The sequence below is a fragment of the Microcaecilia unicolor genome, chromosome 3 (genome assembly GCF_901765095.1).
Source record: "Microcaecilia unicolor chromosome 3, aMicUni1.1, whole genome shotgun sequence".
NCBI lineage: Eukaryota > Metazoa > Chordata > Amphibia > Gymnophiona > Siphonopidae > Microcaecilia > Microcaecilia unicolor.
In genome coordinates this window covers 329,222,202-329,247,814 of record NC_044033.1, presented here as the reverse complement: position 1 = coordinate 329,247,814, position 25,613 = coordinate 329,222,202, and positions in this window count along the sequence as shown.

Genomic DNA, 25,613 nt, shown 5'->3' with positions numbered 1-25,613 from the left:
CTGCCCAGTGTCTCCCATGATAGCTAAAAGGCTAGAGGCTAATGAACTAGCACATGATACATGCATTTGTTATTTACGTCAAGCCATCTACTGAAGAGGTTGATAGTTGGTGACCAGCAGGAAGAGTCACCCCAACAGATAATATTGGAATGTTTCCATGGTCCACTTAACAGCTAGAGCTTCCCTCTCAATCACTGCATAATTTTTCTCTCTCGGGAACAGCTTCTGGCTAATGTAGGCTTCCAGGCGCTCTTCCCCATCCACTTCCTGGGCCAGAATGACCCCAAGACCAACGTCTAATGCATTGGTCTGCACGGTGAAGTATGGGCTGACCAGCACCTGCTCTGAGCAAATATCCCTCTTCAGGGTTTGAAAGTTATTTAACTCTTTAGTCCAGTGTATCTGTTCTGGCGTCTTCCTCTATACCAGGTGGGTTAGTGGTTCTTCTTTTTCAGCGAACCCTGGAATTAACCAGTGGTAACCAATGAGACTGAGGAAGGCTTGTATTGTTTCTTCATCTGGGGTACTGGCACCTGGTTGATTGTTTCTGCTTTCCAGATCTGGGGTCTCAGTTGTCCTTTCCCAAACAAGTACCCCAGATACTGGCTTTCTTCTCCTCCCAAGAAGCACTTTTTAGGATTCTCTGTTAGCCCAACAGTCCATAAACTATCCAATAAGATGGGTCCTCCAATCCTTACTGTAGATGACAATGTCGTCTAAGTAAGCAGCTATATAGTCCCCATGCAGTTTGAGTAAGCAGTTCACACGGTGCTGGAAAGTAGCTGGAGCCCCAAGAAGGCCAAATGAAGAGATTAAATGAATTCTTTGCTTCGGTCTTCACAAAGGAAGATTTGGTAGAGATATTGGTGCCAGAAATGGTATTCAAAACTGACAAGTCAGATAAACTGAATGAAATCTCTATAAACCTGGAGAATGTAATAGCATAATTTGACAAATTTAAGAGTAGCAAATCTCCTGGTCTGGATGGTATTCATCCCAGAGTACTGATAGAATTGAAACATGAACTTAAGGAACTATTGTTAGTAATATGTAATTTACCATTAAACTCAAGCATGGTATCAGAAGATGGAAGGGTGGCCAATGTAACGCCGATTTTTTAAAAAGATTCCAGAGGAGATCCAGGAAACTATAGACCAGTGAGCCTGACATCGGTGCCAGGCAAAATGACAGAAACTATTATAAAGAACAAAATTACAGAGCATATTCAAAAGCATGGATTAATGAGACAACGCCAACATGGATTTAGTGAAGGGAAATCTTGCCTGACCAATCTATTACATTTATTTGAAGGGGTGAACAAACGTGGATAAAGGTGAGCCGGTCAATATTGTGTATCTGATTTTTCAAAAGGCGTATAACAAAGTACCTCATGAAAGACTCCAGAGGAAATTGGAGAGTCATGCGACAGGAGGTAGTGTCCTTTTGTGGATTAAAAAGTGGTTAAAGGATAGAAAACAGAGAGTAGGGTTAAATGGTCAGTATTCTCAATGGAGAAGGGTAGATAGTGGGGTCCCCCAGGGGTCTGTGTTGGGACTGCTGATTTTTAACATATTTATAAATGATCTAGAGATGGGAGTAACTAGTGAGATAATTAAATTTACTGACAACACAAAGTTATTCAAAGTTGTTAAACCGCAAGAGGATTATGAAAAATTGCATGAGGACCTTATGAGACTGGAAGACTTGGCATTTAAATGGCAGATGACTGTGAGCAAATGCATAGTGATGCATGTGAGAAAGAGGAACCCAAATTATAGCTATGTAATGCAAGGTTCCACGTTAGGAGTCACCAACCGGAAAAGGGATCTAGGCGTTATCGTTGATGATACATTGAAACCCTCTGCTCAGTGTGCTGTGGCGGCTAAGAAAGCAAATAGAATATTAGGTATTATTAGGAAAGGAATGGAAAACAAAAATGAGGACATTATAGTGCCTTTGTATTGCTCTATGGTGCGACCACACCTTGAATATTGTGCTCAATTCTGGTCACCGCATCTCAAAACAGATACAGTATAGTGGAATTAGAAAAGGTACAGAGAAGAGCAACAAAAATGATAAATGGGATGGGACGAATTCCCTATGAGGAAAGGCTAAAGTGGTTAGGGCTCTTCAGCTTGGGGAAAAGAAGGCTGAGGGGAGATATGATAGAGGTATAAAAAATAATGCGTGTAGTGGAACGGGTAGACATGAATCGCTTGTTTACTCTTTCCAAAAATACTAGGACTAGGGGGCATGCAATGAAGCTACAAAGTAGTAAAGTTAAAATGAATCGGAGAAAATATTTCTTCACTCAATGTGTAATTAAACTCTGGAATTTATTGCCAGAGAATGTGGAAAAAGCAGTTAGCTTTAGCAGGATTTAAAAATGGTCTGGATAATTTCCTAAAAGAAAAGTCCATAAGCTTTTATTAAGATGGACTTGTGAAAATCCACTGCTTATTTCTAGGATATTCAGTAAACCTGTCAAATATGAGTGGCTCTTCTCTACTTATAATATCAACAATAGCAAATTGGTCAGAAGTAGAGCATCTATGTAGAGTAATGCATGCCTCTGTAGTGATTATTCATATATTCACAAATAATGGAGGGGGAGTCTCATAAGTCTACACAGCTGATTTCACTTCACTGCTTGGTGAATCTTAGCTTGTGCTTATGATTATAAGCACACACACAAGCTAAGATTCACCAAGCGGTGAATTGAAATCAGCTGTGTAGACTTATGAGACTCCCCCTCCATTATTTGTGAATATATGAATAATCACTACAGAGGTGTGCATTACTCTAAATAGATGCTCTACGTCTGACCAATTTGCTATTTCTAGGATAAGCAGCATAAAACCTTTTTTTACTGTTCTGGGATCTTGCCAGGTACTTGTGACCTGGATTGGCCACTGTTGGAAACAGGATACTGGGCTTTATGGACCTTCAGTCTGTGCCAGTATGGCACCACATATGTTCTTTATATCTTAGGGCCCTGTTTACTAAGATGTACTAGCATTTTTAGCACATGCTAATGCTAGAGACACTCATATATTCTTATGGGTGTCTCTAGTGTTAGCAGTGCGGCTTAGTAAACAGGGCCCTTAGGTTCATATTGTGAGAGGGTAGTCAACAGTGGAGGGATAAGAAGGGTAATATAAATATGAGAGGATTGTACTGAAGTGCATTGACATTGGCTATTAATGTGTATGTTAATGACATGCAAATAAGTTTTGTGTTAATTTAGCAGTGTCAAGGTTACCACATTAAGATGGGTGTTACCACAGTCATTTGACTGCACTTCTTTTGGGGTATTATTAAGCATTTTTCATAATTTTTCTAAGGGCTGATAAGCAATGATCTATTTTATATAGTTATGCATCTTACTACTTTATCAGTCTAGGTTTTTGCTTTAAAACTCTTTCAGGGTAATTTATGCATGTACAAATTTCTGTTAACACACATGATCTAGACTGTGGATGCTAACAAAGGCTTTTAGAGGGTAATTATAACTGCCCGCATGAATGAAAACTACACATGTACTTTTTATTCAGTAGACTTTGCTGGGTTTTCAAACTGCAACTACGTGTGTGTTCACTTTGAGAAAATGATCCCATCATTGCATAAATTGGGCTTTGCTACAGATAATGTGGGAAAGCGGCATTAGCATGCACAGTGTGGTAAAAGGGGGCCCACGGTGGCTGCGCACAGGTTTGCCACATGCCGAGGCCTCCTTTTACCACAGCAGGTAAATGGCGTTTTGTTTTAAAGGAAATGGCCATGCAAGTTAACTACTTGCCGCGCAGCCATTTCCCAGGGGAGCCTTTACCGCCACCTATTTAGAAGGTGGTAAGGGCTCCTGCACTAATCCCGCAGCACCCAGGCAGTGCAAAGTGCTGCCTGATTACCACCGTGTAAGTCCCTGGCGCAGACATTTTTTTTTTTTAAACGGCATGCTGGAAATGGTGCACAGTGGGGACAGGCACTACCGCCGGGCTCCTGCGGTAGCCCGGCGGTAGTGCCTGATTGGCATGTGCCAATCCTGAAAAGGGCCCCATAATGACCTTCTACAAATCCAGCAGTCCACATTACTATATTATCCCCAAGCTATGAAGGTTTAGATGTAATTTTTTCAGAAATATTTACAAAATTCATGCCATCTTTACTACATAAAGATCAAGCAAGTCTTGAATACAAAAAATAAGTAACAGCAACTGTGAGGATAATGGGAGAACAGATAGCAAGTGATCAATGGTTTCCGTATTCTGGATACTGCCAGGAAATATTTGTTCTGATGATGAGAAAAATTTGCATTTCAAAGAAATATTTTAAATTGAATTAAACTATTATGCAGTACCCCAAAGGCCATAGTAACTACCAACCAAATTAAATCAGGAGAATTCAGGCTTCTTATGGGAACCAGGCAGGGTTGCAAGTTGTCACCATTATTTATTTACTTGTGTATTTTTTTTTATGATGCTATCAGTTGGCTATTGGTGTCCGAACTGAGAGATTTGCCAGACTATGAAGGAATTGCAAGAAAGAAAGAAACAATCACATCATAGTGGCACTGTTTGGGGGATGATCTATTCTTCAATTTCCAAAAAGAGCATCACCTTATGATGCATTCTGTAAAATGTTTGAAGCATTGTCCCGAATTGCAATAGATTTTGAAAAGTCACAGGTATTGCTAGCTTTTGAATATGTAACACTTAAATAGAAATGTGAATAGCCTTTGTACCGGGCTTGATTCACCTTGGATAAACTTGGGCTCGTGGGGAGAGGAGGGAGGACTTGTAGCCCATCTGCATATCCTCCCAGCTTTCTCCGGGGTGACTCCCAGGTCTACCATGAATCACCCAGGGCCTCCGCTCCAGGTGCCCAGCTCTTCCACCAGCTGCCTTCCAGGTGCTACGGAGGACTTGCAGCTTGTCTGCATATCCTTCCAGCCTTCTCCGGGGTGACTCCCAGGTCCACTGCTCCAGGTGCCATGTGCCATTAGGCACGCAAAATGTTTTCTCTGTACAGGTTTTATTTTCTTTCTGCTATTCCCAATGACTACAGTACAATTTCTTTTCTTGATACTGTCCCTTCCCAATCTCTTTCTCCATCTGAAACCACTGTATATCTCAGGACCACATTACCCAACTTCTACATTCATCACCTCACCATACCTTTTGTCTTCTTCCTTCTTCTCAGCTCTCAAGCTTCAACATTTTCTTCCTTTCATTCAAGTATCTCCATTCTGTCTGAGTGCATCTCATCTTCATCACTGTCATCATGCCTCTCCTACTGTTCTCCGTACTCTCTTGCTCCTTCTCCTGCTCTCTGCTGGGGATAACAATCACAATCCTGGTCCTCCAAATCAGTTCTCACCCTACTCATGCAGGTCACATTGCAATGTCTCCAATCTAATTTCTGTTCCTCTCCAGTCCTCTTTTTCTCTGCCTTTCTCATGTGCCCTGTGGAATACCTGCTCTGTCTCCAACAAGCTTTCCTACATCCATTACCTCTTTATCTCTTGTACTGCCCATCTCTTGCACTAACTGAGATTTGGCTTTTCTCCCATACACCTCGCAAGGTTGTAGATTTCAAACTCTTCTTCCACCTCAGTCTCACTTTTTTTCTTCCTTTGAAGTCCACTCCATCCGTCTATTCACTCCTCTACCTCTCCAAGTAACAGTCATTTATTGACCCCCATGATAAGTCCCTTTCTTCCTTCTCACTGACTTTGACTCCTGGCTTTGCTTTTTTCTTGAACCTTCATCTCCTTCCCTCATTCTTGGGAATTTTAACATTCATTCTAATGATGACTCTTAGGCCTTCTTCAATCTTCAGTTGTGCTCCACTACCCCTACTCACCAGAATGGCCATTATCTTGATCTTGTCTTCTTTTCCAGCTGCTCACTCTCCAGTTTCTGCACTTCAGTTCTTCCCCTCTCTATCATCTGATAACCTTCACACTTAAACACCCTCCCTCCCCAGTCCCGTCCAGTCTCCACCTGTACATTTAGGAATCTTTAGGCTATTGACTCTTGCACTCTCTCCATCAGTGTTTCATCCCTCTTCTCAACCACTATGTTATCCAAGTCTCTCAATGAGACTGTCTCTTCTTATAATACTATTGTGACAGAACAGTGGGCTTTTTAAGCCTATAAAATTACCTTATTTCCTGAAGTGTATTTCTCTAGTTTGGCCAGCAGGTAGTGCATGTTTATGTTTTGAAGCTGCTACAGAACCAAGGCAGTTTTCTTTGTATAAGCCTTTTGGAAAGGCAGTCAGCAGTGTACTTTCAAAGATTGTTGTTCTGGGCTCTGATTGGCCCAGGAGCTCATTTTCATTTGGATTTTACTGGCTTTTTCCCCGGTCTTAGCCCGGGAGAAAAGAGAGACAGATGTCTTTGCTAAGGCCCTGTGATGTTATATTTGATAATCCGTGAGCAGCATATTTCCTGATCTCTCCAGGTACTTTTTAGAAAGTAAACAAATGTTTAGATAGTTTAATAACAATTTTCAATTTATTGCCTCTGCCTGTATGGACTGAAAGAATCCTAGTGGTTTGTGTGTTGGGACATGTTTAGTACCCATATCTGTTTTATAATTTCTGAGAACTGTGGGATCACTGGGAATGTGGCCCCAGTAACCTAGAAATTACTGAGGATAATTTGAGAGCGAGAGACTCACCCAGAGGCAGTTGTGACCCAGTCGGTAGGAGGAGGGTGCTAGTGCAGAGCACAAGCGGCAGGTGCAGGCGGACCTGAGCTGTGCTGGGGATAGATACTCTAAGTTGCCATGGAATAACCTCATGCAGGTGGCTAGGCATTTCATGGCAACTATTCTCTCCTCTGCTCTGGATACCCTCACTCCTCCCATTCCCTGTTCTGTAAGGGGTACCAAACTACAGCCATGGCTGACCTCTAGAATCCACTACCTACGTTCCTGTGCCTGATCTGCAGAACACCTTTGGCTGAAATCCCGTGCCCATGCTAACTTCTTACTTTTCAAATTCTTGCTGACCTCCTTCTAGTCTGCTCTTTCACTTGCCAAGCAGGACTACTATATACACTTGACAAACTCTCTTGGCTCACTAGATGTTTCTTTGCCACACTGAACTCTCTCCTTAAAGTGCCTTCATCTCCAACCCATCCTTCACTTTCTCCCCAGACTATGGCTGAATATTTTCATGATAAGGTTCACAAGACTAACCTCGAGTTTTCAATGAAGTCACCTCCACCTCTGCTTCCCCCAGTCCATTCTGTCAACCCTCCTTCAACCCCACCTCCTTTTCTTCCTTTTCTGAAATCACTGAAGTAGAAACTGCACATTTTCTTTCCTCCTCCAAACTGACTACCTGTTCCTCTGATCATATTCCCACCCATCTACTCAGCACTATCTCTCCTACTGTCATCCCTTCTATCTATTATATCCTCAATCTTATAAATTTCTTGGTTTTCTTCTTCTCTCTCTCATCACACTTTTAGTGTATGCTCTTTTGGATTGTCTTCCACTTCTATCCCACTAGCAGTTGGTGTACCTCAGGGCTGTGTCTTGGGACCGCTTCTTTTTTTTATCTATACTTCTTCCCTTGGTGCTCTGATCTCCTCCCATGGTTTTCACTATCACCTTTATGCTGATGACTCCCAGATCTACCTCTCCACACCAGAAATTTCAGCAGGAATCCAGGCCCAAATCTCAGCCTGCCTGTCTGACATTGCTGTCTGGATGTCTCACTGCCATCTCAAACTAAATATGGCTGAGATTCTAATCTTTCCCCCTAAGCCTACCTCTCCTCTTGCCCCACTCTCTATCTCTGTGGATAACACTCTCATTCTTCCTGTCTCATCAGCTCGTAACCTTGGAGACATCTTCCTCTCTCTCCTTCTCTGCACATATCCAACAGACTGCTAAAACCTGTTGTTTCTCTCTCTCTATAACATCACCAAAATTAGTCCCTTCCTTTCTGAGCACACTACCAAAACCCTTATCCACACTCTTATTACCTCTCGCTTAGACTACTGCAACTTGCTTCTCCTATATCTCCCACTAAGCCATCTCTCTCCCCTTCAATCTGTTAAAAATTCTGCTACATGACTTATATTCCGCCAATGCTGCTATGCTCATATTAGCCCTCTCCTCAAGTCACTTCATTGGCTCCCTATCCATTTCCATATACAATTCAAACTCCTCTTATTGACTTACAAGTGCATTCATTCTGCAGCTCCTCAGTACTTCTCCACTCTTATCTGTCCCTACACTCCTCCCCGGGAACTTTGTTCATCAGGTAAATCTCTCATATTTGTACCCTTCTCCTCCACTGCCAATTCCAGACTCTATTCCTTTTATCTTGCCACATCAGATGCCTGGAATAGACTTCCTGAATCAGTACATCAAGCTCCAGCTGTGGCCATCTTCAATTCTAGGCTAAAAGCCCACCTTTTTGAGGCTGCTTTTAATTCCTAACTCCTATTCACTTGTTCAGTACCCATGTCTGTTTTATAATTCCTACCTTTAGTAATTCTCTTATCCCTTATTTGTCCTGTTTGTCTGTCTTGATTAAATTGTAAGCTCTGTTGAGCAGGGACTGTCTCTTACATGCTCAGTGTACAGCACTGCGTATGTCTAGTAGCACTATAGAAATGATAAGTAGTAGTAGTAGTAGTACCATATGTCTAAAGTAAAGAGAATCACCGCAATTGGTTGTCAGGTTTACAGAGCGTCTGACGTCAACTTTTTAAAAGGCAGCCATTTTCTTGACCATAGTCCTCCCCCTCTGTAAAGTTGTGGACAGAGGTTTCATGCTGTGCGTGGGTAGTTTCTAGGAGATTTTTTAAGCACACTTTTTTTTTTTGTTACATTTGTATCCCACGCTTTCCCACTCATGGCAGGCTCAATGCGGCTTACATATTGTATACAGGTACTTATTTGTACCTGGGACAATGGAGGGTTAAGTGACTTGCCCAGAGTCACAAGGAACTGCCTGTGCCTGAAGGGGGAATCAAACTCAGTTCCTCAGGACCAAAGTCCACCACCCTAACCACTAGGCCACTCCTCCACTTTACTACTGGGCTTATCCTTTCCTTTTTTAGTATAGAATTTCCAACCGTCAGACTGTGAAGCAGGTGAACGAAACGCTGGCCATCGTTGGTCACGGTCTGGACTTTTGAAAAGGAGGCACCTTCAAAGCTAAGTACAATTTATATTGCATGAAGTCTAAGAACAAGCAATAGCTTTAGAACAATGAGATAAATAAGAAAACAACAAAATAAAAGAAAATTTTCTTTGTTTATGGCCACATTTCTAAGGAGTGGTTAAAGAATACCAGGAGGTTTTTTGTGCCTATGATGAAGCAGTCCTGCTCCCATTGCTAAACACAGCCGGGAGCTTCTTAAGGCTTTTTCCTCCAGTAAAATTCATAACCCTCTTTTCTGAATCGGACCTCTATCGAGTATCTCTACCATCTATATATTTAAAGTAAAGACAAATAACATTGTTGCAGTCCATCTCAAGTGCAAAAGAAACTATCAAAGTAGTTCTTTGTGTGATAACATCCAAGGATGACTCCAAAAAGCCCATAAGATCATAACTGGGCTTCTCCAACCTCTGTTGACCTTCAGTAGTAATAGCAGTAGTAGATTAAGGTAAAAGGCTAGATGACAATGATCAGAAATAGAACATTTAGAAAGACCCAAGACAAAGATTATTGTGGTTTGTAAGTACAACCCAATTAGAAAAATACCTAGACAAACCTAGACAGTCGCTCAAAAGCGCATGGTTCGGGAAAAGGTATCTTGCAAAGATACCTCACAAACAGGGAAGATAGGGTTTCTGGATAGTGAGGTTGCACAACAGACCGTGGTAGGCCAGGTGCCCTTAAATACAACTAAAGATCAGACAAAAGATGTCAAATCAATAGTGTCAGGTACTAAGCATCATGCAAATAAGAACAACAAACATACTCTGAAATGTCTATATGCAAATGCTAGGAGTCTAAGAAATAAGATGGGAGAGTTGGAATATATTGCACTAAATGAAAAATTGGATATAATAGGCATTACTGAGACCTGGTGGAAGGAGGATAACCAGTGGGACACTGTCATACCGGGGTACAAAGTATATCGTAATGATAGGGTGGACCGGACTGGTGGAGGGGTAGCATTGTATATTAACGAGAGCCTTGACTCAGATAGATTACAAATTCAGCAGGACACAAATCACACCTTTGAATCACTGTGGGTTGAAATTCCATGTATAAAAGGGAAAAAAATGGTGATAGGAGTGTACTACCGTCCGCCTCGCCAGGATGAGCAGGTAGACACAGAAATGATAAAAGAAATCAGAGATGCGAACAAAATGGGCAATGTGATAATAATGGGTGACTTCAATTATCCAAATATAGACTGGGTAAATGTAACATCGGGACACGCTACAGAGATACAATTCCTTGATGAAATCAAGGACAGCTTTATGGAGCAACTGGTGCAGGAGCCGACGAGAGAAGGAAAAATTCTAGACTTGGTCCTTAGTGGAGCGCATGATCTGGTGAGGGACGTTATGGTACTGGGACCACTTGATAACAGTGACCATAATATGATCAGTTTTGACATCGACCTTGAAGTAACTGTACACAGAAAGTCAAATACGTTAGCGTTTAACTTTAAAAAAGGAGACTATGATAAAATGAGAAGAACGGTAAAAAAAAAACTTAGGGGGGCAACTGAGAGAGTAAAAACTGTACAACAGGCGTGGACGCTGTTCAAAAATACCATCCTGGAGGCCCAGGCCATACATATTCCGCAAATTAGAAAAGAAAGACGGAAGTCCAAAAGACACCCGGCCTGGTTGAAAAGTGAGGTGAAGGAAGCTATTAGGGCTAAAAGAAACGCCTTCAGAAAATGGAAGAAGGAACCGTCTGAAAATAACAAGAAACAGCATAAGGAGTGTCAAAACAAATGCAAGGCGCAGATTAAGAAGGCCAAGAGGGAGTATGAAAAAAAGATAGCATTAGAGGCAAAAAAACATAGTAAAAATTTTTTTCGGTATATTAAAAGCAGGAAGCCGGCAAAAGAATCGGTTGGGCCGCTGGATGACCGAGGGGTAAAAGGGGCGATCAAGGAAGACAAAGATGTAGCGGAGAGACTGAATGAATTCTTTGCTTCGGTCTTCACCGAGGAAGATTTGGGTGGGATACCGGTGTCGGAAATGGTATTTCAAGCGGACGAGTCGGAGAAACTTACTGACTTCACGGTAAACCTGGAGGACGTAATGGGGCAGTTCGGCAAACTGAAGAGTAGCAAATCTCCTGGACCGGATGGTATTCATCCTAGAGTACTGATAGAACTGAAAAACGAGCTTGCGGAGCTACTGCTAGTGATATGCAACTTATCCTTAAAATCGAGCGTGGTACCGGAAGATTGGAGGGTGGCCAATGTAACGCCCATTTTTAAAAAAGGCTCCAGGGGAGATCCGGGAAATTATAGACCGGTGAGTCTGACGTCGGTGCCTGGGAAAATGGTAGAGGCTATTATTAAAAACAAAATTACAGAGCACATCCGAGGACATGGATTACTGAGACCAAGTCAGCATGGCTTTTGTGTGGGGAAATCTTGCCTGACCAATTTACTTCAATTCTTTGAAGGAGTGAACAAACATGTGGACAAAGGGGAGTCGGTTGATATTGTGTATCTGGATTTTCAAAAGGCGTTTGACAAGGTACCTCATGAAAGGCTACAGAGGAAATTGGAGGGTCATGGGATAGAAGGAAATGTCCTATTGTGGATTAAAAACTGGTTGAAGGATAGGAAACAGAGAGTGGGGTTAAATGGGCAGTATTCACAATGGAGAAGGGTAGTTAGTGGGGTTCCTCAGGGGTCCGTGCTAGGACCGCTGCTTTTTAATATATTTATAAATGATTTAGAGATGGGAGTAACTAGCGAGGTAATTAAATTTGCTGATGACACAAAGTTATTCAAAGTCGTTAAATCGCGACAGGATTGTGAAAAATTACAAGAGGACCTTACGAGACTGGGAGACTGGGCGGCTAAATGGCAGATGATGTTTAATGTGAGCAAGTGCAAGGTGATGCATGTGGGAAAAAAGAACCCGAATTATAGCTACGTCATGCAAGGTTCCACGTTAGGAGTTACGGACCAAGAAAGGGATCTGGGTGTCGTCGTCGATAACACACTGAAACCTTCTGCTCAGTGTGCTGCTGCGGCTAAGAAAGCGAATAGAATGTTGGGTATTATTAGGAAAGGTATGGAAAACAGGTGTGAGGATGTTATAATGCCGTTGTATTGCTCCATGGTGCGATCGCACCTTGAGTATTGTGTTCAATTCTGGTCGCCGCATCTCAAGAAAGATATAGTAGAATTGGAAAAGGTGCAGCGAAGGGCGACTAAAATGATAGCGGGGATGGGACGACTTCCCTATGAAGAAAGACTAAGGAGGCTAGGGCTATACAGCTTGGAGAAGAGACGGCTGAGGGGAGACATGATAGAGGTATATAAAATAATGAGTGGAGTGGAACAGGTGGATGTGAAGCGTCTGTTCACGCTTTCCAAAAATACTAGGACTAGGGGGCATGCGATGAAACTACAGTGTAGTAAATTTAAAACAAATCGGAGAAAATGTTTCTTCACCCAACGTGTAATTAAACTCTGGAATTCATTGCCGGAGAAAGTGGTGAAGGCGGTTAGCTTAGCAGAGTTTAAAAAGGGGTTGGACGGTTTCCTAAAGGACAAGTCCATAAACCGCTACTAAACGGACTTGGAAAAATCCAAAATTCCAGGAATAACATGTATAGAATGTTTGTACGTTTGGGAAGCTTGCCAGGTGCCCTTGGCCTGGATTGGCCGCTGTCGTGGACAGGATGCTGGGCTCGATGGACCCTTGGTCTTTTCCCAGTATGGCATTACTTATGTACTTATGTAACAAGGTAGAAAAGAAAAAAAAATGATTTGTATTTAGTACTTTTTAAGGATTGGTATATGTTTGCTTTTTTAGAAATGCACATCTTTTCTACTTTTGTATTTAGCAGAGTATGAAAAAAAATGCATTTCTATTCCTTTTGAAACAGCCACGAGAGTGGAAAGAAATGAATTATCAAGAGACCACAGGTCAAAAAGTATATATTTTAATAAAACAAGTCCCAGTTGCATTAATCCATGGTGACTTCTAAGAGGGAGATAGCTCCATTCTTAGGGAATATGAATTATAGAACTGGACCTTCAAAGTTTATGTAGAGATCATGTAGAGACCATTCACTTACAGAAGAATTTGTTGAATGACGCTATCAATTATAATACTAAATTTAAAAGTGTGTGTTGGGGGGAAGAGGGGTACGATGTGAAAAAAGGTCATTTTGACTTGCCCACCCACCCCCATACCTAGCTTGCCTCCTGGTGCCACCCCAATTATTTCTGTCTAGAGATGCCACTGGTCCCTTTAAGGCAAGAACAGCCTTCTGTCTTAACTGCATTGCCTGAGCAAAGTCAGTAAAAAATTGAAGAAACATACCACAAAAATGAAGGTCACTATGTTGAAAATACGCTGTCAAAACCATTATTTTATCTTGTTCTGTGGTGAAATTCACTGAGGGATGCGGTTATCAACATGGGCTACCGTCAGGACTGCCAAGAGACAGAGGCCCGGGGCAGGGCTTCCGCAGCAGCCGCTGCCACCCCATTCAGGTCCTCACTGCCCCCACCCTCCCCACTTGGGCTGCTGCTGCCCCCCCCCCCCCCCCACTTGGGCTGCCCCAACACTCGGGCCGCTGCCATCCCCTGCCCCCCTCAGGCCACCACCCCCTGCCCCCCTTACCTTCCTGCATCTGCTCCTCCTTTGGTCTGTCACTGTCCTGCTCCTGTGTGCTGGGACCCAGGTTATCATATTAACACAGTCATCTGGATGCTACCACACAGAAGCAAGCGAGAGACAGACCAAGGGAGCAGAATCTTCTGCCTGCTTCCGGAAGCCTTGCCAGCACCAAGTCCCCTTTAAAGACAGGGCCCAAGGAATCTTGTCCCACTTGCCCCCCCCCCCCCCCTCTCGGCAGCCCTGGCTATAGTTAAGACACGTTATTTTACTACTAATTCATGTTGTTTTAGTATAGGTCCCATTTTATGCAATAAGACCTAATTACTGTGAATAACAGTAAAATAATATGATGGTAGCCCACATTAATACCTTCCCTCCTAAGAGAGTAGCCTGATCAGTATTAGTATCTTGAGAAGCTTCCAAGAATTTTGAAATATCAAGGGTATCAGATGGAGCCATCATGTTCACTTCTCCCTCAATTGAGTTCACCACTTTCACATTTTTAGATATGTGAAAATACTTCTTGAAATAGATGCTCGTAGGGAAATTCAAGAACTGCTGGTTCCATGCTCTAGACATATTCTCTGTGTCAGACTTATAATGAAGACTTGAATTATCCCTAATTGTTGAACTACCAGCTGATTGCTCCACACACTATCTCTGCTTGTTCATTTAACCATGAATTATGGACGTCTATGGAAGTAGGAGTCCATGGAAAAGAAATTGAGGGAAACAGAAAAGAAAGAAGACTTCAGGCAACTTGAAGTACTTCAGTACTGCAGCTAGCAAATAACTATGTTCAGTTCTCTTGATTTTTTTCAGCAGCACTATTTATAAATTACCAAGTTGGATTTGGTTCACAAGCTTCAGTAATAGGCATATAAAGTGCTCTCTGTTATGATATCAACTCCTTCAATCTATTGTTGCCCCCTTCTCCTTTTCTCCCACACTTGTTATTTTACTCCAGGTGTAGGTTAAACTCCTTCGTTTAACTCCAGGCCATTTTAGTGAAGTGAATGTATGTGAATGTAACATTATCTGGTCATTTCACTGCACAATAGTCAGATTGTCATTGCTCTGGACAGTTTGATTTATACCAGGATGGTTAAACTTCACCCTGGTACTGTTGGATTATTTGTAGTAAATAATTAGCAGATTTTAGTACACACAGCTTCAGCTTTAGAAATGTTAATTTCTTTCTTCATCTCTCTCTCATTCACCCCTGAATAATTCACTGCTGAGTCACTTTAAAGTTGAAGTAACAAAACATCTGTTTACTCACAGTTTGCAGTTAGATTATAATCAGACAGGCTTATATATACATATTACTATACATTTGTATTATCAGCTCCTTCCATGTGCTTAGATGGTAATGGATGCTCACACCACCATAGATCCTCTCAGGTTAGGAGAGATCATGAGCTCCATGTGCTCCATGTGCTGCATCTGCTGTGTCTAACCCCCACAGGAAGTTGCATAGCTGTGTGACCTCTCTAAGTAATTCACATCAGAGGTCACAGAGTAATCACAGAGAAATAATAGGTGACAGGCAATGCATGCAAAATACAATACATTCCAACAAACCCCTTCTCATGCATAACTGTCATGCAATTATTTATTCATACAAAGTCCAAGCTTTATACGCAGATTCACAAAATGTTCTCTGGGTAACGGTTTGGTCATGATGTCAGCTGTCATCTCACTGGTGTGACAATAGTGTAGACTGATGACCCCTTCTTTCGCCAACTCTCGCACGTTGTGGTATTTCGTTGCGATGTGCTTGGTGCGTGACTGAACCTTGTCATTCTGTGACAGTCGGATGCAGCTCTGATTATCTTCCATTAACTGGATTGGTCTCTTTTCAGCTATACCAAAATCCAGCATAAGTTTTTCAATCCACATCAGTTCTCTGCACGCTTCCGATACGGCCACATATTCAGCTTCTGTAGAAGACAGACTCACAATACTTTGTTTATGACTGGCCCATGAAATTTGTACATTTCCATACATAAACACATATCCACTTGTGGATTTATAGTTAGAATGATCCCCTGCCCAATCTGAATCACAGTAACATATTAGTTTTGGATTACTATTGGCTGAAATCTTTAATTTACAATCAATGGTACCCTTTAAATACCTTACCATCCTTTTAACTGCAGTCCAATCTGATTTGGTAGGTGAGCTGACCCTTCTGCTCAAAATTCCTACTGCATTTGCTATATCAGCCCTGTATGTGGTAGCTAGATATAAAAGCTTACCTATGGCTGATCTATATTGGATGTTATCTGGTAAAGGTTCTCTTACTGTTTCATCCTTCAGAAAATCAGTGATCATGGGAGTGCTTACAACTTGGGCATCTTGCATACCTAAACTTTCAATAAGCTCATTTATTTTCTGCTTCTGGCTTAGAAGATAAGAACCATCATTTTGTTTCTCAATTTCTATACCAAGATAGTATGACACATTACCAAGTTCTTTTATCTCAACATTGAGGTTTAAACATTTTACAATGTCCTTGTACTCTTGCTCACTTTCGCTTGCAATGAGCATATCATCAACAAAAGCTAAAATGTATGCATATTGTCCATTTGTGCACCTAGTGTACAAACATTTATCTGCTTCACCTTGCTTAAATCCTAAATTTGTCAATATTTCATGCAATTTATCATTCCAACATTTTGCACTTTGCTTTAATCCATAAAGACCTTTGTTTAATTTACACACTAGCTGTCTTTGTTTTGTATTTATGAAACCTGTTGGTTGTTCCATGTACAAGTCTTCAGTTATATCTCCGTGAAGAAATGCTGTTTTCACATCAATGTGTTTGACTTGCATGCCTTTTGAGACTGCAATGCTCAGAAGTGTTCTGATTGTCGTGTGTTTCACTACAGGTGCAAACACTTCATCAAAATCTTCTCCATATTTTTGAAGATATCCCTTTGCCACTAATCTGGCTTTATACCTTTCCACTTTTCCTTGTGCATTCCTTTTTAACTTGAATACCCATTTGCATCCTATAGCTTTCTTGCCAGGAGGTAATTTTGTAAGAATCCAAGTATTATTTTTATCCAATGCATCAATTTCTTCTTGTGCAGCTTTATGCCATTCAGCAGCTTCTTCTGCTGGCATTTTCTCAATCTCATCCCATGTTAAGGGCTCTTGAGCTTCTGCTGACTTTGTTAGGTAAGACAGTCTTAGGGGTGGAACACCTTTGTTTTCCCTGGATGAGCGTCTGACAACAGGTTGGTCTGACCTTTCCGCATCCTCTAAATCTGAGAGTCCTTCTCCAATTGATTCCCCTTCTCCAACTGTACTGTCTTCTTCAATGATCCTTTCTGTGTCTGTTTCCTCTGCCTGTTCCTCGTTAGATACAGATGAGTTGCTTTCAGACATCTGCCTTGGTATGGCATTTATATACACTGGCATGTCTATTATGGTTCTATTTTCATATTCTGGATGATAAGGCTCATCTGGGATAATCCAGCCTTTATCAACCCTTTTGTTTTCATCAAAATATGTAACATGTCTTATGCCAACAATGCCAGTTTTCAGATTCAAAATTCTATATCCTTTGTGTCCTGGAGCATAGCCAACTAAAATGCCCCTTTCTGTTGTGGAATCCAGCTTATGCCTTCTTTGCTTTGGTACATGAGCATATGCTGTACTTCCAAATGTTCTTATGTGTGACAGGTTTGGCTTCCTACCATGCCATGTCTCATGTGGTGTGCGCTCAGCGCCTTTAGTTGGCATTCTGTTTTGTAGGTACACTGCTGTGAGAATGGCTTCCCCCCATAGTCTTTTAGGGAGATTGCTATCTGACAGCATACATCTGGTCATTTCCACAAGTGACCTAAATTTTCTCTCTGCAACAGAATTTTGCTCTGGTGTATAAGCTACTGTTGTGATATGCTGAATGCCTTCTTGTTCTAGAAATGTGCGCATGCTTTGTGAAGTGAACTCACCACCATTGTCGGTCTGAAGAACCTTTGGTTTTCTTTCAAATTTATTGCTCACCATGGCTACGTATTTCTTCAGCATGTCTGTGACTTGACTTTTTTCTTTCAGCAAATAGGCCACACAATATCTAGAGAAATCATCCAAGAATATTAGCACAAATCTGTTATTTCCCAATGATGGGATATTAAACGGTCCACATAAGTCACTGTGTATTAAGTCCAGCACTTTATTACTCCTATTTCCTGTGTATGCAGGAAATGAGGGTCTCACACCTTTTTGTGTAACACAGTCTATGCATTTCTCAATTTTACCAGCATCTGCACTTATCTGAATGCCGGTGGCCAGTTGCTTACTGTAAAGATCCTGGATCACCTTAGAATCACGATGTCCCAGGCGGCGATGCCAGATTTCCAGACTACATTTACCATCATTCTTCCTTACTTGCGCCATATGTGAGGCTTCACCTGAAATGTTCAGCTTATAAACATCATTATGCATAAAAGCTTCAGCATACACTTCATCATTTTTAGAGATTGTGCACTTACTGTTTTCAAATGAATCGCAAATCCCTTCTTATCTAATGTAGATACACTAAGCATATTGCAAACTGCTTGGGGAATATACAAGACATCACTTACAGGAATTTCTTTAACTTCATTAGACACTTTGCATTTTAAGAATCCAATACCTTTTGCTTGGATCTTAGCAGTCCCTGCGTTTGCAGTTTTAAGAATACCTTCCTCTGGACACATTTCCTGAAAGAAATTCTTACAATTGGTTAAATGGCATGTGCTCCCTGAATCCAAAATCCAAGTACTTTCATTTGAATTATTATTTACCATAGTCAAAGATTTTTCTGCCATTAGAAAGCCCTTGTGTTTATCTTTGTCCTTCATACATTTCCTGGTTTGAAAATTCTTTAGTTCCATTGGCTTAGGTGAGCTAGAGGGAGTGTTTTGTGTTTCCTTACACCATTTAGATACATGTCCCTCCTTTCCACATGAGTAGCAAATCAGCTTGCCCTTGGGTGGAGTTTTCCCATAGCTCCGCCTTCCTCTGTTCTTTGCCAAGAAATTTGTTTCATTTCTCTCTGACTGACTTTGAGAACACATCTCCTCAGAATCATTTATTATGCATTCCTGCCTTAGTTTTGATGTTGCCTGTTCAAAAGATTGCCCTTCAATGGCCTCATTTACAGACCTAAAAACATCAAACTTCTTTGATAGTGAGGTAAAAAGAAATGCTCTTTTCAATGCATCACACATGGGAATTCCAGAAAGTTCTAGCTTTTGAAATGAAGACATAAGATGCATAATGTGATCATTACATTTACTTTTATCCCTTAATTTGGTTTCATTCAATTCTGCCAACCAAATTGGTTGCTGCTTTGCATATGTAGTTGCATACATAGTTCTCAGTTTATATAAAATGTCCTTTGGTGTATCTTTTCCCTCCACTAATATGGCTTGTTTTTCAGAGAGAGCTTCCAAAAGCATGCACTTCACATAATAGTTTGCATTGTCCCATTCAGCCATATTTTCAGCTGTTCTGTCTTGGTCTAAGCATATACCTAATCTTTTTGCTCGAAGGAAACATATGAATCTTAATTCCCACTGCTGATAATTAAACTCAGTTAATCTAGGCACCTTGAGAGAATAGAACAATGGTGAATTTCTTCCCTCAGCCATTTTCTTAGCCTTCTGTCTGCTGTGTGGGGGGAGAGAGAGAGACAGACTGAATCTTTCCTTTAAAACTTAAGAGAAAAATGTGGCCTTTTTTTCTGCCTGGTAATATTTCTCTTCTTTTTCAATTCCTGGACCCTGGGCCCATAACCCTTTTGTTGGATTATTTGTAGTAAATAATTAGCAGATTTTAGTACACACAGCTTCAGCTTTAGAAATGTTAATTTCTTTCTTCATCTCTCTCTCATTCACCCCTGAATAATTCACTGCTGAGTCACTTTAAAGTTGAAGTAACAAAACATCTGTTTACTCACAGTTTGCAGTTAGATTATAATCAGACAGGCTTATATATACATATTACTATACATTTGTATTATCAGCTCCTTCCATGTGCTTAGATGGTAATGGATGCTCACACCACCATAGATCCTCTCAGGTTAGGAGAGATCATGAGCTCCATGTGCTCCATGTGCTGCATCTGCTGTGTCTAACCCCCACAGGAAGTTGCATAGCTGTGTGACCTCTCTAAGTAATTCACATCAGAGGTCACAGAGTAATCACAGAGAAATAATAGGTGACAGGCAATGCATGCAAAATACAATACATTCCAACAGGTACTACAACCCCCAGCAGAGTGAGGTTGATAGAAGTGTAGTTAGGATGTGCTCTTCAAAGGTGAGAAGTCTGTGAATACCATTTATAACAATTCACATATTCTGTAGTAGAAGAGCTTGACTTTAGCTCATATAGCTTCCTTTGTACTTAATCTTGTTAAAGAGTTTTGAATGATAGAATAAGTAGCATTGCTTATCAAGGAATAAGTTTGTGCAGGGCAATCCTTTAAAGGAGTTGCAGTTCGAGCCTAGACGCTGAGACCAGTCCGAGTCCCGGTGCAACTTCTGATGCCAGTCCGAGTCCCAGTCCCGGTTCAGCTCCTGTTCAGAGTTCCAGTCAAGACGCTGATTCCAGTCCGGGTCCCAGTCCAGCTTCGGTTCAGAGTTCCAGTTCCAGTCAAGACTCTGATTCCAGTCCGGAGTCCAGTCCCGGTTTGACTTCTGATTCCAGTCCGGGTCCCGGTCCAGCTCGTGTTCAGAGTTCCAGTTCCAGTCAAGACTCTGATTCCAGTCCGAGTCCCAGTCCCGGTTCAGCTCCTGTTCAGAGTTCCAGTTCCAGTCAAAATACTGAATCCAGTCCGGGTTCCAGTCCCGGTCCAGCTTCTGTGCAGAATTCTAGCTCCAGTCAAAACACTGATTCCAGTCCAGTAATCCATGTTCATGTTTTGAAATCCATCAGTAGGTTTCATCAAAGTTACCCTTGGAAACCTGAATCTCCCATGAGGACACGGGAGCCTTGAGGGGGAGGTACTGTCACGACTGTGGCCGTGACACCTCTTTTGACTCACCTTTTCTGCCGGTCAGCTCATGAGCTGGCTTCTTATCTGCATGGTTGTGTTTGTGTTCCAAGCCTCACTTTGGTGTTGAGTGTGTATTTCCTGTCTCTGTCCTATAGGGTTTCCACTTCCTCTGTGTTTCAAGCCTCACTTTGGGTTCTGTGTATTTCCTGTCTCTGTCCTATAGGGTTTCCACTTCCTCTGTGTTTCAAGCCTCACTTTGGGTTCTGTGTATTTCCTGTCTCTGTCCTGTTATAAGGAAGTGGTTCACTTGCATTCAGGGCCTTTGCAATGCCAAAGGTCCCCAGGTTAGTCTGTGTGCTTGTGAGCACTTCTGCCTAGATCCTTGTACCCTGTTCTAGTCTGTGTGTCTGTGGGCACTTCTGTGTTTGTCAGCTTTGTATCCTGCCTAGTCTGCCTTGCTAGTTCTAGTCCCTTCTACCTGAGCTTCAGCCATTATTCTGTTGTTTGTCTGTGTTTGTCAGCTTTGTATCCTGCCTAGCCTGCCTTGTTTGTTCTTTTCCCCTCTGACCTTCAGTCCCTGTTCAGTCAAGCTTGTTTCAGTATCCTATACCCTGTGTGAGAATCCTGAGTCCTGAATCCTGTTTTAGTCAAGCTTGTTTAGTATCCAGTGTCCAGTGTGAGAATCCTGTTGTTCCAGTCAGTCTGGTCCAGCATTTCTTGTCTACCAGCTCCGTCCTGTAAATCCTGCAGGTCACCCTAGCCTAGGGGCTCAACCTCTGGGGAATGGTGGTCAGTGCAGGCGAAGTCTGGTTGCTCCAGTCCTGTTATTCCAGTCTAGTCCATTCCAGTATTTGGGTCCAGCCAAGCTAAGTCCGTTCCAGATTCTAGCTCCATCCTTGCTCGTTTGTCCAGTCCTGGTTGGGGGATTTTGTCTGCTGCTGCTGCTCCTTGACAGTAGCCCAAGGGCTCACGTTGTTCCAGTGTCCGAGAGCCTGAGACCGTGACACAGTCTGCCCAACAAGATAAACTCATATGTGCTACTTTTTGTGTATATCTGACCTTGATTTGTATCTGCCATTTTCAGGGCACAGACCGTGGAAGTCTGCCCAGCACTAGCCCCGCCTCCCACCACCGGCTCTGTCACCCAATCTCGGCTAAGCTTCTGTGGATCCATTCCTTCTGAACAGGATTCCTTTATGTTTATCCCATGCATGTTTGAATTCCGTTACCATTTTCATCTCCACCACCTCCCGCGGGAGGGCATTCCAAGTATCCACCACTTTCTCCATGAAAAAATACTTCCTGACATTTTTCTTGCGTCTGCCCCCTTCAATCTCATTTCATGTCCTCTAGTTCTACCACCTTCCCATCTACGGAAAAGATTCATTTGCGGATTAATACCTTTCAAATATTTGAACGTCTGTATTATATCACCCGTTTCTCCTTTCCTCCAGGGTATACATGTTCAGGTCAGCAAGTCTCTCCTCATACGTCTTGTAACGCAAATCCCATACCATTCTCGTAGCTTTTCTTTGCACCACTTCAAATTGTAGTGCACCGGTCTCCCTGACATGCCAGGACACCAACCATGCACCCTAGGGGGCACTGCAGTGGACTTCATAAATTGCTCCCAGGTACATAGCTCCCTTACCTTGTGTGCTGAGTCCCCCAAAACCCACTGCCCCCAACTGTACGCCACTACCATAGCCCTTATGGGTGAAGGGGGCACCTAGATGTGGGTACAGTGGGTTTGTGGTGGGTTTTGGAGGGCTCGCTGTTTCCTCCACAAATGTAACAGGTAGGAGGTATGGGCCTGGGTCCGACTGTCTGAAGTGCACTGCAGTACCTACTAAAACTGCACCAGGGACCTGCATGCGCTGTCATGGACCTGAGTATGACATCTGAGGCTGGCATGACATATTTTAAAAAATGTTTTTTGAGGGTGGGAGGGGGTTAGTGACCACTGGGGGAGTAACGGGAGGTCATCCCCGATTCTCTTTGGTGGTCATCTGGTCATTTTGGGCACCTTTTTGTGCCTTAGTCGTAAGAAAAGCAGGTCCGGGTGAAAACGTCTAAGTGTTCGTCAGGGACATCCTTGTTTTTTTCGATTATGGGTCAAAGACGTCCAAGTGTTAGACACGCCCAAGTCCCGCCTTCACTATGCCTCCGACACGCCCCCTTGAACTTTGGCCGTCCTTGCGACGGAGTGCAGTTGGTGACGTCCTAAATCGAGCTTCGATTATACCAATTTGGACGTCCCTGGGAGAAGGACGTCTATCTTCCGATTTATGTCAAAAGATGGATGTCCTTCTCTTTTGAAAATGAGCCCATTAGTGTCCTAGCCTTTGCAACCAATCCTTTTAATTTCTTTTTAACCATTTTCCTCATTTTATTATAGTCGCCCTTTCGAAAATTAAATGCAGCTACAGTAGATTTCTTTTGCGGGTTCATCCCAGATAGTAGCTCAGACTTGACCATGTTAAGATCATGTTTCCCAGGGGACCCAACACTGCCACCTCTCACACTATGCCCTGCACACCACCAAGGACCAGATCCAAAATGGCTCACCCTCTCGTCGGTTCCTGGACCAGCTGCTCCAAGAAGCAGTCGTTTGTTACATCTAGAAATATTATCTCCCTGGCACTCCTTGATGTAACATTTATCCAATCAATATTGTGGTAATTGAAATCACCCGTTATTATAGCGTTGCCCAATTTGCCAGCTTTCCTAATCTCTGCAAACATTTCTTCATCTGTCTTCATCATTAAACATGATCTTAAGGGAGGAAGAGAAAATGGCAAATGGTTCCCAGAGACATTTGCTAGATACATTAAGACTGCACACATCTGTGAGTACGTTTCAGTGTAACTGACTTGGATAGAATAATGTTGAAATGCTGCTTTCAGCAGCCTGTTAAAGTAAACTCAAAATGGGCCTGCCAAAAACAGAAAACTGAAAACAGTTGTCCACACATCTATCACTACACCGCCTCATTTAAATAATCTTTCAAACACATATTCAGTCAGAGTGTGTAGGATATAATGAGAGAAGAGACAACAGGAAAACTGAGAATATCGTAGCAACAGGGCCGCCGAGAGGGGGGGGCAGAGGGAACAAAATTCCACGGGCCCGAACCTCCAAGGGAGGCCCGGTGCCGGGGTCAGGCCACCGGGAGTCGGAGAAACTAAACAAATTCTCTGTAACCTTGGAGGATGTAATGGGTCAGTTCAGCAAGCTGAAGAGTAGTAAATCACCGGGACCTGATGGTATTCATCCCAGAGTATTAATAGAACTAAAAAATGAACTTGCGGAGCTACTGTTAGAAATATGCAATCTGTCCCTAAAATCGAGTGTAATACCGGAAGACTGGAGGGTAGCCAATGTTACTCCGATTTTTAAGAAAGGTTCCAGAGGAGATCCGGGAAATTATAGACCGGTGAGTCTGACGTCGGTGCCGGGCAAGATGGTGGAGGCTATTATTAAGAATAAAATTGCAGAGCATATACAAAAACATGGACTGATGAGACAAAGTCAGCACGGATTTAGTGAAGGGAAGTCTTGCCTCACCAATCTAATGCATTTTTTTGAGGGGGTAAGCAAACATGTGGACAATGGGGAGCCGGTTGATATTGTATATCTGGATTTTCAGAAGGCGTTTGACAAAGTGCCGCACGAAAGACTCCTGAAGAAATTGCAGAGTCATGGAATCGGAGGTAGGGTATTATTATGGATTAAGAACTGGTTGAAAGATAGGAAGCAGAGAGTAGGATTGCGTGGCCAGTATTTTCAGTGGAGGAGGGTAGTTAGTGGGGTCCCGCAGGGGTCTGTGCTGGGTCCGTTGCTTTTTAATGTATTTATAAATGACCTAGAGATGGGAATAACTAGTGAGGTAATTAAATTCGCCGATGACACAAAATTATTCAGGGTCGTCAAGTCGCAGGAGGAATGTGAACGATTACAGGAGGACCTTGCGAGACTGGGAGAATGGGCGTGCAAGTGGCAGATGAAGTTCAATGTTGACAAGTGCAAAGTGATGCATGTGGGTAAGAGGAACCCGAATTATAGCTACGTCTTGCAAGGTTCCGCGTTAGGAGTTACGGATCAAGAAAGGGATCTGGGTGTCGTCGTCGATGATACGCTGAAACCTTCTGCTCAGTGTGCTGCTGCGGCTAGGAAAGCGAATAGAATGTTGGGTGTTATTAAGAAGGGTATGGAGTCCAGGTGTGCGGATGTTATAATGCCGTTGTATCGCTCCATGGTGCGACCGCACCTGGAGTATTGTGTTCAGTACTGGTCTCCGTATCTCAAAAAAGATATAGTAGAATTGGAAAAGGTACAGCGAAGGGCGACGAAAATGATAGTGGGGATGGGACGACTTTCCTATGAAGAGAGGCTGAGAAGGCTAGGGCTTTTCAGCTTGGAGAAGAGACGGCTGAGGGGAGATATGATAGAAGTGTATAAAATAATGAGTGGAATGGATCGGGTGGATGTGAAGCGACTGTTCACGCTATCCAAAAATACTAGGACTAGAGGGCATGAGTTGAAGCTACAGTGTGGTAAATTTAAAACGAATCGGAGAAAATTTTTCTTCACCCAACGTGTAATTAGACTCTGGAATTCATTTCCGGAGAACGTGGTACGGGCGGTTAGCTTGACGGAGTTTAAAAAGGGGTTAGATAGATTCCTAAAGGACAAGTCCATAGACCGCTATTAAATGGACTGGAAAAATTCCTCATTTTTAGGTATAACTTGTCTGGAATGTTTTTACGTTTGGGGAGCGTGCCAGGTGCCCTTGACCTGGAT